We start from the raw sequence: 19,327 nt of genomic DNA on the forward strand, positions 1-19,327 counted from the left end.
TGCTCATTAATAAACATACTTGATGATCAATCATTAGGTTATAATGAGTGGTAATTGCCTTTCCTTTTGTCTCCTAGAACTTGTTGTTTCAACAAGTTTTCCTCCCATTATCATCTTTAGGGACTACCCCCCATAGCTTGCTTAGGAGAGAGTTAGGAATAGGTGACAACCCCTTATTTGAGCGTTGCGCCTTAAAGACTATACCTTGTGGGTTTGAAATCATTTCCCACACTTAGGTGTACATCACAAGCAACAACAGTGCCAAAAGGGTTACATAGTATGGTATCATCTTGTAAAAGACCAGGATGGATTACGAGTATCAATATGGGAAAATGAGTTTCTTTAACCCATTTATCATTTATTTAAGATGTTATTTTGGTTGATGTAGGGTCAGTTAAAGAAGTAGAGAAATACAAGGAAGTTGTGGACCTATATTCTAAAGCTATAGGTGTGGAAGTGAATTCCCACAAGTCTTCTATTTTGTTCAATAATTCAAGGCATCAACTAGAAAGACAATAACGTTGATGTATTGAGCTTGAATTTAGTTCCATTTGATGGTGCGCATTGAATATAGAGTCAAAGACTGGTGTTGGATTTTATGAAAATATTAAAGGGAGAATAATTAATTGGTGTTACCAATGGTTGTCCAATGGACGCAGACTTATGTTAGTAAAATCTATTTTGGAAGGAATTCTTATATATTGGTTTTCCTTAGCCTATATTCCTAAAGGATTAATACGAAGGCACTAATCTGTACAGCCTGGATTTCACACTGAGCTGCCTCTTTTGTTTTCCACTGACTCTGGAAACGTTTCTCTCAGCGTCTGCGAAATTTCTGTGCCTTCGGCTCTCTAAAATGACTTCCCAAATCTGCAAATTGATCTGCTTATTAGAGGCTTCTGCGCAGGCCCTGCGTCAACCTCACTGTGGCTATCTTTGTCTCTCTCCAATGCACTCGCTGGATTTGGAAAGCTTCCTACAACCTCACTGTCTCTGCTTCCTCACTAAAGCTCAAACTCTCTGAAAGTGTCTCAAGTGTCTCTGGTGTATTCTCCAAGTGCTCATCGACGACTTCTTATAATCCTCTGTTGGAGCACCAACGATTGTAATATCCCTCCCCTTAATAATAAATAATAAACAATAATATAATAATAAATAATACAAAATAAATAATAATAATATAAATAATAAATAATAAATCACTTAATAATAAATAATAAATCATAAATGTTAAATAATAAATGATATTTAAAAATACAAAAAAAATAAATAAAAATAAAAATAGTAATAACTATACTAAAGCTCTGGGATTTTGGCTGAGGAGAGCGCGACCAGGTCTCTGCTACGAGCCTCGGCTCCACTCGACCTGCCCCCCGCAGGCTCTTAACCCTGCGTTCCTCCTAGATCCGCTGACGGCATTCTACGACTTCAGATCTGATCGGATCTAGACAGATAGGCCCTTCTTTCTACGATTTCAGATCTGATCGGATCTAGACAGATAGTCGCCCTTCTGGCTAGGGGGTGATCTTTGCTGCGCTGCCCCTGTGGCGGCCGGCATCAAGCCTGATGGAGACTCAGGGCCAAGATCCATCTTCCGGTCCTGTCGCAGAGGCATTTAACCAGCTCCTGGCAGGCTTGCCTCCGAAAAAAAGAAATGATGCCTCTAGATTCGTCAAGAAAATAGATGAAATTCCAGAGATCTCTCTGCCTCCGGAGACTCCCATGCAGGTAGCTTTGTCACTGGCGGATCGGGGACTCATTGGCCAATTCACAGGACTTTGGCCCTCCCCGAAAACTACAGAGCAATGGGTTAACAGGAACTGGGCGCCACTGATCAGCCAAAGTGTTACCTCTTACTTTCTAGGGCGAGGGTTTTTTCTCTTCGAATTTACCTCCAGAGAAGACAAAGACCTGATCTTTAGAAATGGACCGTATTTCATGGGTCCTCAGGGCCTCTACCTGAATAAATGGACACCGGATTTCGACCCGGCGGTAGATGTTCCCAAGGCTGTTCCAGTATGGGTTCGTCTCCCAAATCTGCCGGTTCACTGTTGGAACTGGGACTCCTTGAAACACATCGGCAACTCCCTCGGGAAATTCATCGATCGGGCAAGCAACAAGGATCAATACGATTGTGCCAGGATCTGCATGGAGGTAGATCTAGAGGAGGGCTTACCAGAAGCAATCAAAATCAAAGTCGGCAGCTGGTCCCATGTGCAGATCTTGGATTATGAACAACTGCCTTTCAAATGCAGGAAATGCCACGTGTATGGGCACTTCGCTAGAAACTGCCCGACTAACCCAGAGCCAGAGAAAGGAAACGAAGAGGGCTGGAATCAAGTAAGACAAACTAGAGCTAACCACAAGGGACAGAAACAGGGGGGACTATCCGGCAAAGGCAATCTTCAGGTTAATGCCCAGAGACCCCCTACAAAAAAGACGCAAGAAAACAAATTTGTCCTTCTAAGCCAACCGACAGAAGACATTCCAGAGGCAGAGATCCAAAAGCCAGAATCCTCAAGGAAAAGCACACCTCCAGCTTCCCCCAAAGAAGCTGAGAACCCCAAAGACACGGACCCAGAAGACGAAGAAGAAGAACAAGAAACTGAGGAGTCAGAAGAAGAAGGAGAAATAGGAGAATCCCAAACCTCGGTAAGAAGATCAGCAAGAGGGCGCAAAACAGACAAAGAGAAAAGAGAGCAGCAGACCTACAAAGATAAGCTACAGGGCAGCCAACCAATGCTGGAAAAGCTCCTTGCGTCAAAGCCCAAAATGTTGAAACACCAACCCCAAGGCTCCAAGGGAGCCCAGCAGAAGCATAAATAATGAAGGTCATCTCCTGGAACTGTAGAGGTATGGGGAGCAAAGTCAAGGAAGAAGCCATAAGAAATCTAATAAGAACAGAAGCCCTAGACATACTTCTCATCCAGGAGACCAAACTAGAAGACAAACTCTTCCTACAAATAAGCAAAAATTTGTGGCCCAAAAGCGAAGCAAGAGCAATTTCAGCCAGGGGTGCCTCAGGAGGGATCGGTACTCTATGGAACTCCAACAAATATGCACTCAACTTTGAAGCAAGCAACATTCATTGGTTGATGCTAAAAATGCAGAATCTCGACACAAAGGAAATCATTACTCTCTTCAATGTATATTCTCCAGTCAATATAAGGGAGAAAAAGGAATGCTGGGATACTATAAAACGACAGGCAGATCTGATAAGTCTGGAAAATGCAATCATTGCTGGAGACCTCAATCTCACTCTCCATTCATCTGAGAAAAGGGGAGGAAGCATAGTCCGAGATCCGGCAAGAGAATGGGCGGAGGATCTTCTGCAAGATTGGGACTTGCTAGACATCAAACCCTCATCAGGTAAGTTCTCATGGTCTAACAAAAGAGTAGGTCCTGGGCATATAGCTGCCAGGCTAGATAGATTTTTCATCCAAAGTTCTTTCCTGCTACTTGGTCTAGAACCTAGAATGCATATTCTTCCTTGCAGCATCTCGGATCATAAGCCGGTAAAGCTAGAGCTGCTTGCCCACTCAGATCTGGGCCCCATCCCCTTCCGTTTCAGCCCCCTCTGGGTAAAGGAGCCCCTCTTCATGCAAACAATCAAAGACTGCTGGAGCCAGCCTGTTAAAGGCTCACCTTTCTTCATTTGGGAGGAAAAACTCAGAAGGGTAAAAGGAGTCTTGAAACGCTGGGCAAAAACCCTTCCAAATCCAGCAACAGAAAGGAAAGTCATCAAATCCTCCCTTGCCTCTCATCAAACTTGCATGGAGAGCGCCATAATCACAGAGGAGATGATAGACCAAGAAACTCATCTACAGCAGAGCTATCATAAGGCCTGCTTGGCCGAAGAAGAATACTGGAGATTAAAATCGCGGAATCTCTGGCTTAAAGCAGGAGATAGGAATACGGGCTTCTTTCATAAGCAAGCCTAGGCTAGGAAATGCTTCAACACTATTTCTGAGATCAAGGAAGATAAAGATACGCACAAGGAATTTGCAGACATCAAGAAAGCAGCCTATTTACATTTCCAAAAGCTATTCACTGATGATCAGGAGCCGCTCCTGCACCAAGAGCTGCTAGACATTATCCCTCAAGCAATCTCTCCTCGTATGAACAGGGTTCTAGAGGCCAAAATCACAAAAGAGGAAGTTAAAAAAGCCCTCTTTGACATGGAGCCGGACAAGGCCCCGGGGCCAGATGGCTTCTCAGCCAGATTTCTCCAAGTCTGCTGGCCGATTGTGGAAAAGGACCTTCTTAAAATGGTACAAAAGTCTCAAAATTCTCAGAAAATAGGAGGCAGCACAAACTCTGCTTTCTTAGCTCTCATACCAAAGGAAAAAGGTGCCAACAATTTCAGCAGATTTCGCCCGATCTCGCTTTGCAACACTGGGTACAAATTAATTACCAAGGTCATTGCAAACAGGCTGAAGCCCATCCTGCCAAAAATAATTCCGGAAAACCAAGGAGGCTTTATACAGGGAAGGCAAATCGTGGACAACTACACTCTCGTTCAAGAGGCAATACATTCAAGTCTTCACCGAAAGGAACAAGGTATGGTGATCAAACTCGACTTAGCAAATGCTTTTGATCGAGTCAATCATAGATTCCTTTTAAAAGTTATGTATAAATTTGGATTTGGAGCAAATTTTATAAAGTGGGTCCGGGCTTGCATCTCAGAGCCTTGGATTGCCCCCCTAGTAAACGGAAGAGCCACAGAATTTTTCAAAACCTCGAGGGGCCTCAGGCAGGGATGCCCTCTCTCCCCCCTGCTCTTTGTCATTCAAGCCTCTGTCTTCAGTTTTCTGTTAGATAAAAAAATGCAAGATCAAGATATCAATGGCCTGTGTATAGCTAGAGGGGTCAAAAGCTTAAACCATGCCTTATTTGCGGATGATACCCTGCTGTTAGGCAGCGCCACCCTCTCCTCCGCCTCCAAGTTTAAAGCTGCCCTGGATGTCTCCATCAAGGCTTCTGGCAGTGCCCTTAACAAGAATAAATGTCATATTTACAGCTGGAATACCCCGCCAAGGGTTCTCTCTGCTATATCTAGATGTCTGGATTTTGCTGCCTCATCCTCCTGGACCTCTTTTAAATATCTGGGCCTCCCTGTCTGTCATAAAAGGCTCTCTGTCAAAGACTGGCATCCACAGCTTGAAAATTTCAAATCTAGAATCCAATCCTGGGGCTTCCGCTGGCTCAACGCTGCTGGCAAGTCAGTGCTTGTGAAATTTGTGCTCTCCAGCCTCCCAATATTCCATTTTGCAGGTCTCCTTGCTCCATTAACCATTCTCAACAAGATGGAGGAGTTTATGCGCAGATTTTTTTGGAAGGGCGGAAAGCAAAATGAAAGGAAAATCCCTCTCATCGGCTAGGAAACTATTGCCAAGCCACTGTGGGAAGGTGGTCTGAACTTCAAAAACATAGGTCACCAGAACGTGGCTATGGCAGCAAAGACCATCTGGAGGATCATTGCGCCCAAACCTGGTTAGGCTCAGCTCGCTTTATGGAAGAAGTATTTCAGGGGATCACGATTAAGATGTTTAGAGAATGAAACTCAGGCTCAGAACTCACCTCTCATCAAGCAGAACTCATCATTTCTCAAACTTTACGCTAAAGCAGGCCCCCTAATCAGAGAGCACTCTTATTGGATCCCCGGGAATGGCAGGAGGATAAACATATGGACTGATCGAATAATGAATAAGGAGCCTTTGGAAAACAGAATTGCCACCAGGGATCTGCGCACGTGGATGGATAACAACGGGTTGCGCACACTCTGGGATATCTCACGGTGGCACGATGAGAACTGGGCGGGCTGGAAGAGTGTGGCAGTGCCGGATCACCTGCGAAAGGAATGGAACACGCTGACAGAGTATCTTCACGGCCTGGCCCCCACGCAGATGAGCAAACAGGATCAGAAGGGATGGGGAACGCATGACAGAGGGTACACGGTTGCCATGGGATACAGAAAGTTAATTGAGAAACCACATGTTCCACCCGATCCAGCACCGTGGCATGGAGTATGGCGCACCCCCTCTTGGCCAAAGACGGATTTTTTTGCCTGGCAGCTCTGCCATGAAAGAATTCTCACACACGACATTCTGCAAAGGAAAGGAATCTACGGACCTTCTATATGCCAACTGTGCAAAGAAAATTCTGAGATAGTTGCGCACATAATGCTGGAATGCAAATTTTCCAAACGAATCTGGAGCTTCTTCGTGCAGAACTTGAATTACACCTTCTTATTGCCAAATTCCATTGTGGAGCTGTTCTCAAATTGGACAACCAGATATCCAAGTCAGCCTCCAAGAAATCAGGTAGTTAAAACAGCCTGGGACATTCTTCCAAAGACAATCTGCTGGCAAATTTGGCTTGAACGGAATAGAAGAATATTCAGGGGCACAAATCAGAACAACAAGATTTTAGAGAGCAAAGTTAAAAGCCAAATCAAGGAATGCCTAGCTGACATTGAAGATGATTCAAACCTCAGTCATCAAGATATTTCATGGGGTTCACTCATTGGCTTACAATTCGGGGGAACTCAATCTCTCTCGTCTGGTGGCAACTTGGGGGATATCAATCAATCTCAAGAGGAAAACAAAGGCCTCGTGGATATGGTGAAACTGGCTATAAAGGGTACGGAAAAAGCAAATACGAGTCCCGATCCAATCAATTCCTTTTCCCTGTCCTCTCCATCCTGAATCCTGTACACTACAGATACTACTCTGTCCCTGCAATCCGAACCCCTAAAGAATAGTATCTGAAGATGAATTTAAAGAATGGCTCAATGCGCTTTCAAGAACTTTGACGGGGCAGCAAAGGGAAACCCGGGCAAAGCTGGTGCAGGAGGGGTCATAGTAAACCCAAAGGGGGAAATAATTCACTCCTTCGCATGGGGGCTTGGACATACAACCAGCGTGCAAGCTGAGGCTCTAGCTCTATACCAAGGCCTCAAGATCCTCCAAGACACAAATATTGAAACAGCCAATGTAATCGGTGACTCTCAAATTATAATAGATGCAATGATATCCAGCTCTGCAGTGACGGATCTCAAGCTTTCTAGACTGATATCCAGAATCAAGGGATTTGGAAAACGCTTCCAGAGCTTAAACTACTTTCATGTGCTGAGAGCCCTCAACAAAGAGGCGGACAAAGAGGCCAATAAAGCCACTCTCCTCTCAACAGGAATCAAGCAGAAAGACAAAGAAGAATCATGGGATCCCATCCCTTAATCTGCAGGCTCCAATGTTTTACTGCCTTCTTTTAAAGAAATTTGTCTGTATCTCCAAGTGGGGGAAAATAATTAAAAACATAGACACTAGATCAAGGAAGAACTTTGTAAGAATAAGATGCATGCTCACTCACAAAAGTGACCCGCATCAGAATACAGAAGACCTCTATGTAATCAGTTTACCGGCATTCAGCCCAAGAGGAATATAAATACCCCATACCCGTTTTCGTCAAAAAAAAAAAAACTATACTAAAGCTCTAAATAAGAATAAATAGAAATAAAACAAAGAAAACAATAAAAAAAATCAGTAAAGATATCAAAAAGAAGAAAATAAAACAAAAAAGCTAAAAATCAAAAGAAAAGAAAAGAAATAAAACAAGAAAGCTAAAAATCAAAGTCGCATGTAGACACATGGAGTGTGTGCATGTGGTTCCCATCCAATGTTTGTTCTATTTATTAGATGGTGAGGAGGATGGGAGGCATTCCATCGTTCCGAGATTCTATCTTTCATTCTCTTGGGAGAATGGTGTTTTAAGAGATAGGAGTCACTGCCAGTAGTACGTTGATTGAGGGCTTGGGGATGGCCAGTTGTAGCAAATCCTTGCACAATTGAGCCTACGGTTGGGTGGAGAGTCGTCCCCAAAGCCTTGTTGCGGTAAGCCTACTTCTACCATAGGTAAGCACTATTCATAGTTGAATTTAGTTTATTAATTACATGTTTATTTGGCTAGGTAAGTGCCACTCTAATTTAAATTTAATGTTAATTAGTAAAGATAATTAGATATTTATTTTTGGACTGTTACAATGACCAAGATTAAAACTTAATCAAGGACTAGCATCATCTTGAGGTCGATCCGTGTGAGTTTCTAGACTATTTTCACCTTGACTTAATTAATTTTGATTAATTAACCAGATTTCCTAAGTTTAGACTTAGGAAACATTAAAAAATAGGTTAATAATCTAATTAAGTCATCTCTAGGTGGAATTTCCATAAACGACTTCTGGGTTTTGTAGATCTCATGCATTCTATCCTCTCCACCAAATTTTGTGGCTATAACACATCTGATGCTACAAAAACTAACACTCCCTCTTAGCGAGGATTGTGTTCTAGTGATGCGCACCCTGTCACAACACTTTGTCTCTGTGTCATCTCTTATCACGTTGTTGATGTTTGGCTACTATTGCTCACCAACCCTGCGCAACTTTGATGCTACATCTATGCTGCTATTGACACTGCCATACTGTTGCCAACTTTGCATCTGCACTACAACTCCCTCTCATCTGTGGTCGCTGCAACAACAACTACTACAACTGAGAAGCATCTGAAATACTGAATCAATTGTTTTTAGTGTGATACATCTGTCTCCCAAGTCCTGACTGCTACTAGGATCTGCAATGTCTCTGAAGAATATGTGCTACTGCAAACTCTGCATTGAGCCACCTGCTTTGTTGTCAACACTGCCCTATGCTCCTTAGCGTCCGACTGCTACTAGTCTGCAACTGTCACTCTGGTACTAACTTCATCAACTTCCATTAATCCATCCTGCTACTGAATACTATGGGCCCCTGTAGCAAAGGTGATGGTCCTGATGCAACATTCTGAAACTAATCTCACTGATCTCCTTGTTGCAACTGCGTTGGACCCTGTCCAATATGGCACACTAGAGTCTGATACTCCTCCTCCTCCTAGATTTGGTGCCCCACTACCTCCTTTCGAGCCTTGTCCCGGATTGGGACTCTTCTTCACTTTACAGCTCACACTAGACAACCGCACTTCCTCTGATACCTGTCTCCAACAACTAGAAGTCGATATGCTGCCTAGATCTGAATTCTAGCTAACTCGTACAACCTCCTTTGGCAATCACGTACAACCATCTATGGAAAGCTGCAAAATCTGTGAAACTCAAAAACAAGAAAATAAACAAGAATCTCCTTCTCTCCTGCTCGATTGTTAACTTTGTTACTTGCACTCCCTCCTGGAATGCACAGTTCTGCTACTGAGAATTTGCAACTGGAAAAGTCGGATTTTTAAGCTAGAAACCCTTGAGAGAAATCTCCCTCTACGTGTGCAATTTCTCTTCCACCCGACGTTGATTCTGCCGCTGCAAAACCCTCTACATCCAACCAAGGAATCTACTCAGCAAAAATCTGAGTTGTAGTTGCTCCCTTTGACTGTTGGAATCACTATCCCAGATAACTGGACTTTTCTGCCAATCTGCAATTGAAAATCGAATTTTTGCCTCAGCAATTCAGCCTGCTTGTCAACGAACTACACAACCTCTAGGAATTCCAACCTGTTGTTTCCCACTGAATAATGAAATTTCCGTCTTCACTTCTAAGTTTCCCGACATATCACTCATGCTCAAAATTTCTTTTATCACAGCAACTGGAAATTATTTTGATAATTGTTAATTTATTTAATAATATATTTGTTTCCTACTATGACAAATACCAAATAATTCACACTATGATTTTCACAAATAAAAAGGCGGACGAAAAACAGTGTTGGAAACTGAGAAAATCTAGCGCACGCACATAAAAAATGAAACTGTTATTATTGGACAATTGTCTCCGGAAAAACCCAACTTGGGAAAACAGTGGAGCAATTGAGGGTTTTATTATCATGCAACAATGAAATCTGAGTACAATAATCTGGATGCCGAATTTGGCAATCCTACAAAGAAAAATACTGGCAAAAATCTATCGAGAAATTTTCATCATCCCACAGGCAAATTCAGCACTAAAGATTGGCCTCTGAAACCCTCTACGTCTTGCCCTGCATCACCCTCAGCGTGGGCTCTGCACAAGCACTAATTTGTATGACCTAGATCCGTGTGAGTTTCTAGACTATTCTCACCTTGAATTAATTAATTGTGATTAATTAACAAGTTTTCTTAAGTTTAGATTTAGGAAACATTAAAAAATAGGTTAATAATCTAATTAAGTCATCTCTAGGTGGAATTTCCGTAAATGATTTCTGGGTATTGGAGATCTTGTGCATTCTAGCCTCTCCACCAAATTTCATGGCTAGAACACATCCGATGCTACAAAAACTACCAGGCAGTAGGCCAGCAAGTCTGGAGGGATGTCATCGTGGAAGAGTATGTTTCCATCACGAAGAATGATGTTTGGGAGATTGTCTCAAGGCCTCAGGGGAAGTCAGTGGTGACTTTCAGGTGGCTCTACAAGATTAAGTATGTTGCAAATGGCAGCATTGAGAAGTACAAAGCTCACTTTGTGGCTCGAGGGTTCTCACAGGTAAAGGGAGTCAATTATGAGGAGACCTTCACTCCAATTGCTCAGTATACTTCTATTAGATCAATGGTCCCTATAGTAGAAAAGATGGGTTGGAAAATCCATCAAATGGATGCGAAAACTGCATTTTTGAATGGGATTATTCAAGAGGAGGTCTACATTGAGCAGCCACAGGGCTTTGAGGTGCATGGGAAGGAGCCCCATGTTTGCATGTTGAAGAATACACTTTATGGACTGAAGCAAGCTCCGAGAGCTTGGTACTCTCAGATAGATACTTGCAACAATTGGGTTTCAGGATGAGTGATGCAGATCCAAACCTTTATTACATTGTGGTTAGTGAGGATCCTCTCATTCTAGTATGGTATGTGGATGACTTATGTATCACAGGTAGACAAAAACTCATAAAGTACTGCAAGTGAAATCTTGTTTCAGAGTTTGAGATGTCAGATCTTGGATTGATGCATTATTTCTTGGGATTAGAGGTTTGGCAAGAGGATGGGCATATATTTCTAGGATAGGGCAAGTATGCAACAAACATTTTGATAAAATTTCACATAGAGTACTACAAGCCCATGACCACACCTATGATTACCAACTGGAAGAACCTTCATACTTCTAAGTCCGAGTTGGTTGATACCACGATTTATCATCAGTTGATAGGCTCATTGATGTATCTGCTCAACACCAGGCCAGGCATTTGTTTTGCAGTCAACACTCTTAGTCAGTTTATGGTGGAGCCTAGGAGAGTGCATTGGGTGGCTGCAAAACACGTGCTTCTGTATCTACAAGGGACAGTGGAGTATGGTCTGGACTATGTTCAAGGGGATGGAGTCAGGTTGAATGGATATACAGACTTAGATTGGGCAAGATGTGTTGATGACAAGAAAAGCACTTCTTGGTGTTGCCTTGGGCTAGGTTCAACAATTGTGTCATGGTTCAAATGGAAGCAACGGTCAATAGCACTAGGTTTCATTGAGGCAAAGTACATGGCAGCTAACCAGGGCATTTGTGAGGCCATTTGGGTTTGAAAGTTGTTAGTGGGCATATTTGATCAACAATTGAGGCCTATAGTGATTTACTGTGATAATCAGAGTTGCATAAAACTCATGGAGAATCCAGTTTTTCATGACATGTCAAAACATATAGGAATCAATTACCACTTCATCCATAACTAAGATTAGAAAGGGGCAGTGTAGGTTGAGTACATATCCACTGATCAGTAGGTCGTTGATATTCTCACAAAGTCCTTTCCAAGAGGCAAGGATGTCTACTTTAGAGACAAGATGGGAGTGGTGAGAAACACTTTCCTCGATAAGAGGGAGTGTTAGAAAAAGTGTATCAAGGACAAGTGTTCCTAAGGCTTGGTGTCTAGCCTAGGAAAAAGTGTCCAACATGACCCCTTGACATAACTTTATGAGATATAAAGTTAATGTGACTTTATGAGATATAAAGTCATAAAGTGACCTTTTGTAAATTAAATGAAAAGGTGACTTAGGGGATAAAGTGACTTAAGTGGGTCAATGAGAGATTAAATCCCCACCCTTGATCTCAATGGCTAAGATCAAATCTCAACCATTAAATCTTAAGGTTAGATCACTCTTCATGGGGAAAACAAAAAAACATCTCGAGGGAGGAAAAGGCAACATTGTCATTCATGACTCATGAGTTTTGAATGAGGAGAAGAGAACAACGAGGAGAATTCGCATAGCAGAGAAGAAGAGTTATAGCAGCAAGGAGGGCACACATCCCAAGGAGAGGGCAGAATTTCTTAAGTAGGGTATAAGACAAAAATCAAGGCACACATTCTAGCAATTGTAAAGTAGCTACAACACATAAATCAAGGAGGATATGGTGCATTAAATGCTTAAGCCATACAATAGAAAAAGCAACATGAATTTCAAGGGGAGTGGCAAAAATTCTAGGGGGTTTCTGCTAGATATTAATTGCAGTCTGTGTGAAAAATCCTAAACCTAGAATCCCTACTGCAGCAACTGATGTTACTTCTCCTACATGTTAATCCATACAAGTTATTTACTGTGCTCTACAGTAAATATCGAAGTACATACAACTGCAGCATTCACTATTAAAAATAATATGTCAAAACAAGACACTAAACAAGAAAAAGATAAAACATAAGTGACATATTTGTTTTTGGACAAAAGTCACCGGCAAAAACCCAATGTGGGAAAACTAGTGCAACAGATCTGAGGGTTCTCATTATTATGTAGTAGTAATTTTTTAATACAATATTTGGATGCCTTGTTGGCTATCCGGTATAGAGAATATCACTTGGCAGAAGAAATTAGTGAGATTACCTCACTCTACACTGCAAGTCCCGGCTGATCCAATAGTTGAACCAATGAGTCCCTGGCTACCACTGTGTTGCCCCTACACAACCACTACGTGGGCCTATATCACTGCCTTTGAGGCACTGTGTCACCTCTCTGCTGGATTGATTTGCTCTCAGGAGCTTCGACTTCAGCCCTCTCGGCTCAGAACATCAAACCCCCGCAAAATCTCGGATTTCTGCTTGGAAGGCACAACTCTGCTCTGCGGGAGCCCTTCCTGGCTCTGTGTCGCCCTCACTGGGCTCCGCGTTGCCTACTCTGTGTATTTCTCTACCTCCCTATTGCGTATTCTTGGCTCCGGAGAAGATCCTCCAACCAAAACTATCTCTGCCCCTCTCTGCATAATCACTACGAAATCATTGCATTGCTCTATGGCTCAACAATTCAATCTGACTAATCAACTCTATGTGTATTCCAAATGACCCCCAAGCCTCCTTAAATAATCTTCTCGTTGACATTCAACAACCCATATTAGAAGCTAATCAACTGCGAAGATCATTTCTACTTGATCCTTGTCTTCTTCTAGAAGTTACACCCACTGTTAGATTAATACCCATTAATTATTTTAATTTCCTAAGTTTAGACTTAGGGACCCATTAAAAATAATTAATTATTTTAATAAAACTATCTCCGGGTGGAATTTCCCAAAACTCTTTCTGGGTTCTTTGGAATACATGTACCCAAGCCTCCCTGCAAATTTTGAGACTTAGAGCACATCCGATGCTACCATAAATCAACACTCTATCTTAGCGAGGAATGTGCTCTAGCAATGCCTCCCACTAAAGCATCACCCTAACTTCATAACATCGTCCTCTGCGTTGTTGATGTCTGACATGTTGTCCACCAACTACTGCGTTGCTGCTGACACTGCCACTGTCAACATTGCATCCGTACTACAACCCCCTCTCAAGTGCTGCATTTGTGTTGTTGCTAGCACTGCCATTGCTAACACTTCATCTGCACTGCCACTGCTAACACTTCATCTGCACTACAACTGAAAAACATCCCAAAATCTAAACAAGTGCTCAACATAGATGCATCTCGATGCTAAAGTTCTGATTGTTGCTAGTCCCATGTTATCCCTCTAAAGCTACTGCGTTCCTGCTGCTACTGCACTGTGCCTCCCTGCACTATGCTACTCAGACTTGGTGTTCTAGCCACTGCATATGTCGTTCCAACACTCCTTTGCATCAATTGATACTCCTCCAGCCTGCTACTACTGACTTTGGGCTCTCGTAGCAAGGTCGTGATCGTTCCTCAAGGATCCTGCCCATCTATAGCTCTTTCGAACTACAGTTATAAATCGGCCCACCTCCCTCCTAGAGGTATCTCGGTTGTCATAGAAAACTCCTCCTCGATCTTCGCGGGTGCAGCCTTCGGATCATACTTCTCATCTTTGTCCTTCTTCCTGAGAGGACATTGTGTTGCGTAGTGACCCATTTCACCACACCTAAAGCATTTGATCTTTGAGACATCCTTCTTCCGCCTTCGTTGCTCCTGTTGCCCCTTGGATGCAAGGGTTGCTTTTTCTTCCTCCACCTTGAGCTTCGGCCCACTGCTGTTACTTCCGTCAAGCTTACAATTGACCAGATCTCTCCTCAGCTCTTCCTGCTTGAGAGCTGCCCACATACTATCCTAGTATGTCAAACCTGCCCTGCCCAGGATGCTCTGGACAAAGAATTGCCACTCTTCTGAGACTGAATTTAGGGCCAGTCTCACCATCTCAAAACCTTGAGGTATAGACCCCACAACTACTAACTCGTTCCGAGTCTCCTGAAGCTTTGTGAGGAACGAATCAATGCGCTCCCCCTTCTGCATCTGTGTAGATCTCAATTTCTACTCTAAGTACATCTTCCACTGCTCGGAATATCCGTGATACAACATAAACAACGCATCCCACATCTCCTTAGCAGTCCCTCTGCTAGCGATGTGACAGACCACATGATCCTTCACTCCATTGAGGATCATTCTCTTTGCCTTCGCCATTTCTCCTCTGTACTTCTTGAGCAGATCTGGATCCGCTGGCACAGTCACCATGCTATCGACATAGGCCTTGAGAAAATGCTCATCTAAGAAGTATGACATCCTTACCTTCCAGATCACATAGTTGGATGCCCCATCCAACTTGTCCTGATCTCTCAACCCACTAGCTACCATCTCTGCCACGAAAATGTCGAACTGCTCCTCTCTGTCTCTTACTGTTGTTGCTTAGGCAATAAGAAAACGGACTTCTTGGCGAGAAGTCTACTGAGGAAAAATTCCCTCACTGTGCTTCTCCTCTCTTTTCTGACGTCTTTCAGCCCAACAATCTACCTGCTGAAAATTACGTCCCACTAGCTCTTTCCTCACGCTGAGGCTCTGCGCTACTCCCTCTGGCTTGGCAAGATTTCGATCTGGAAGTCTTTCCTCTCTGTCGACTCACTCAGAGAGAGACTTTCCTCGAAAATTCAGCCTTCCTGGCCTGGACTGTGCAATCCCTCTGGGGATTCAAACTACTACTTCCTGCAGCTATTCAACCTCCTTCTCTGCTCAGCGTTGGGTTCTCTGACACTGCTCTTCTTGTCTCACCTGCACTTCTCTGATACCATGTGAAAATTCCTAAACCTGGAATCCCTACTACAACAATTGATGTTACTTCTACTTGTTAATCCATACAAGTTATTTATTAAGTTCTATGGTAAATATCAAAGTAAATACAACTGTAGCATTCACTATTAAAACTAATATGTCGAAACAAAAAACTGAACAAGAAAAGCATACAACACAAGTGAGACAGTTTTTTTGTACAAAATTCCCCGGAAAAACCCAATGTGTGAAAACCAGTGCAGCAAATCTGAGGGTTTTTATTACTATGCAGTGTAATTTCTTAATACAATCTCTGTATGTCTTGCTGGCTATCCAGTACAAATAATATTACTCGGCAAAAGAAATTAGTGAGATTACCTCACTCTACACTGCAAGTCCCTGTTGATCCGACAACTAAATCAACGAGTCCCTGGCTACCTCTGCGCTACCCCTCACTGTGTGGGCCTATGTCACTGCCTTTGAGGCATTGTGTCACCTCTCTGCTGGATCGATTTGCTCTTAGGAGCTTCGACTTCAGCCCTCCCAAATCAGAACCTATAACCCCTAGCAAAATCTTAGACTTCTACTTGGAAGGCACTGCGTTGCTTTGTATGAGCCCTTCCTGGCTCTGCGTCACCCTCACTGGGCACTGTGTTGCCTCCTCTATGTCTTTCTCTACCTCTCTGCTGCGTATTCTTGGCTCTGGAGAAGATCCTCCAGCCAAAACTATCTTTGCCCTTCTCTGCGTTATCACTACAAAATCACTACGCTGGCTCAACAATTCAATCTGATTGATCAACTCTTTGTATGTTTTCCAAATGACCCTCAAGCCTCCTTAAATAATTTTCACATTGACATTCAACAACCTAGATTAGAAGCTAATCAATGGCTAAGATCATTTATGTTTGATCCTCGTCTTCTTCTAGAAGTTCCACCCACTGTTAGATTAATATCCATTAATTATTTTAATTTCCTAACTTTAGATTTAGGGACCCATTAAAAATAATTAATTATTTTAATAAAATTGTCTCTGGGTGGAATGTCCCAAAACGATTTCTGGGTTCTTCGAAATACATGTTTCTAAGCCTCCCTACAAAATTTGAGACTTAGAGCACATCCAAAGCTACCAGAAATCAACAGTCTGAATCAGCACGAAAATCAAGGCAAAGTGGGCATGAGTTTTGAGGCACGTGGGCACAAATATCAAGGAGTTCATACAATATTTATTTTTCTGTTCAAACTTCATACAGCAAGTGTCACAAATTCCTGAGCAAGGAGGACACAAAAATCAAGGCAGCAAAGGCATAGAATTCAAGGAGGAATTTTGGCACAAATTTCTAGGAAATTTGGGCATGATTTCCAAGAGATAACTCTGCATTTATTGCCAATTTATTACTGCCATAAAATGTCTCTAAGAAATGAAAATATTTCATCTCTCTCACTGATTTTCCCTTCGGGGTTTTTCTAGGGGCTATTGCCCAAAAATTCTTGTATCAAAATTTTGTGGGTTTGCTAATGTTTTGTCTCAGCGAAAATTAGATTAGACTCGTGTTTTAATTTTGAAATTTTCAAGTTTTTATGACCACAACAATCAATAGTGGGTTGGGCATTTAATTTGATGAAATTCCATGAAACTTGAAACCAGGTTGGGTCTAAGTGAAAAAATTCTACAATATAAACTTAATTCCTACAGCTCTACTCCAACCCACATATGTTCAGATGGTGCAACCTAGGAGAATTTATAAGGAATACTCAGTCGATTAAAAAGATAAGTCTGCATTTAATTGCCAGTTTATTACTGCTATAAAATTTCTCTAAGAAATAAAAATATCTCCTCGCTCTCACTGGTTTTCCCTTCGGGGTTTTTCTAGGGGCTATTGCTCAAAAGTTCTTGTATAAAAATTTTGTGGATTTGCTATTGTTTTGTCTCAGCAGATTAGAATCTTGTGCTTTAATTTTAAAATTTCAAGTTTTTATGACATCAGCAATAAATAGTGGGTTGGGCATTTAATTTGATGAAATTCCATGAAACTTGAAACCAGGTTGGGTCTAAACCATGTTCCTGCAGCTCTACTCCAACCCACATATGTTCAGATGGTGCAACCTAGGAGAATTTATAAGGAATGCTCAGCTTATTTAAAAGGGTTTTGGATATAGTCCAAAGGAGGTCACTCTTAGATTTGGAAAAATAACCAATGGTTTTTGGCTCGTAGTTTTGGACATGGTTTTGAGTAGTTGATGGTTTCTTAAACACATGGTTTCTGAGCCCCCGGTTTAAGCATGTTACCACTTAAAGCTGTACATGCAGTTTAGATTACACAAGTCAATAGGATATGAATCAATTATTTTCTTTAAGGGAACGCAGAGGATGTGAGGAAAGACATTTTTCTTTCGAATGTGACTTTTGGGAAGAAAGGGCATAATTATGGAGCGTTTCTCCAAGAAGTACAGGTATACTATATTGGATTCCAAGTTGATCCCAAAAGCATCTTTATCTTGAAGTACATTGCATGACTAAGGCTACAAAGCTTGGAGATGCGATTCATACTCTTTTGACTTTGAAGTGTATGCCCTTACATTTGAATATATGGAAGATAGGCACAATTGTCTGACTTTCATGAGGGAGGTTTGGTGTGTGATGATCTGACAACATCAAATGTGATAGTTCACCTTGCTTCCTACAGTAAATCAGTAAACAATGGTGAGCTACATTGACATTCGAATCAATCTCTCAAAAAAGATGCTATAGAGTTTTCCTTTTGGAGATTATGAACATAGGAGTTACATCTCAAGCTAAGGATTATATGAAGGATGGTATTCATGGCCAGTGTTGTTTACATATGCAAAGGTTTTTATGCACACACAGGGAAAGTAACATGCATAATTGTTGCCAACCTACAGTTTGATTGTTTGTATATTTGAAGACTAGGTGTTATCTACTGAGACTTCAGCAGCCTTGAATTTGTAAGGAAGCTGTCAAAATTCCCAGAACCAGCTTCAGCTGTAAATGTAAATAAAACGACCAATGAGGTGGTAACAACAACTGATATTGTGCTTGCCGTATGGAGCATAAATGGTGATTGTTTAGCTAAATACTTCACAATGACCTTGAGATTTTACCATCTTCAATGCAAGATGTGAGGATCTTTTAATAAGATTATCTTTCTGGCATCTGCTCTTTGGGGATAAAGCAAATGGGTTGGGTCACGTACTTCCGTAGTCCAAGGTGCATATATTCTGTCAAGGTTTTTTATTTCTAAATTTCTCAAGCATTGGGATCCAAGAAGTCAAAGTTTTGAAGGAACTAATGAAGCCCTATTAGCAGCTGTAATGTCCCTTCCTACATTATTTTGTCACAGGTTTAATTTCCCACAATTTTGCATAATTTTTGGTGACCTTGGAACCCATCCAATTTTGACTTAAGGACTTACGAGAGAAAGAGGCAGAATTATTTTGTTAGTGAAATGTGGGGGCCACCTACATGGGAAAAGCACACTTGGCTAAGTGTGGAATTCAAATAGCCTTGGAGGGGAAATCAAAGGCAAGGAATGAGGGCCCACATGGGGAGGAAAGGCCCACGAAATTATAAATAGGAAGAGTTCATCTACTCAAGGGGTCTTTTGTCTATCAAACTCACTTTGTTGCTCGAGGTGCTTAGCCGGCTTACTTGCTGTTTAGCACCGAGTTTTCCAAGTGGAGAACTCAACCTTTCTTCGGGGGACCTAGAGTGCCACCCTAGGAAGGAAAATCGTACCACTTTGGAAGAGAGCTGGAGGGATTTCAGAGCTCATCTTTCAACCTTTGGCACAACTAATGCGTGTTTCTGGAGGACGTAGGAAGGGAGCACACATGGGTTGTTTTGGGGATCTTCGAGGCAACATTTTCCAAAAGAATTTTGGCATTGGAGCTTCAGTGGAGGATC

This window comes from Pinus tabuliformis, chromosome 1_1 (assembly GCF_031772625.1).
Source record: "Pinus tabuliformis cultivar Carrire ecotype Pingquan chromosome 1_1, CPIR1, whole genome shotgun sequence".
Taxonomy (NCBI): Eukaryota; Viridiplantae; Streptophyta; class Pinopsida; order Pinales; family Pinaceae; genus Pinus; species Pinus tabuliformis.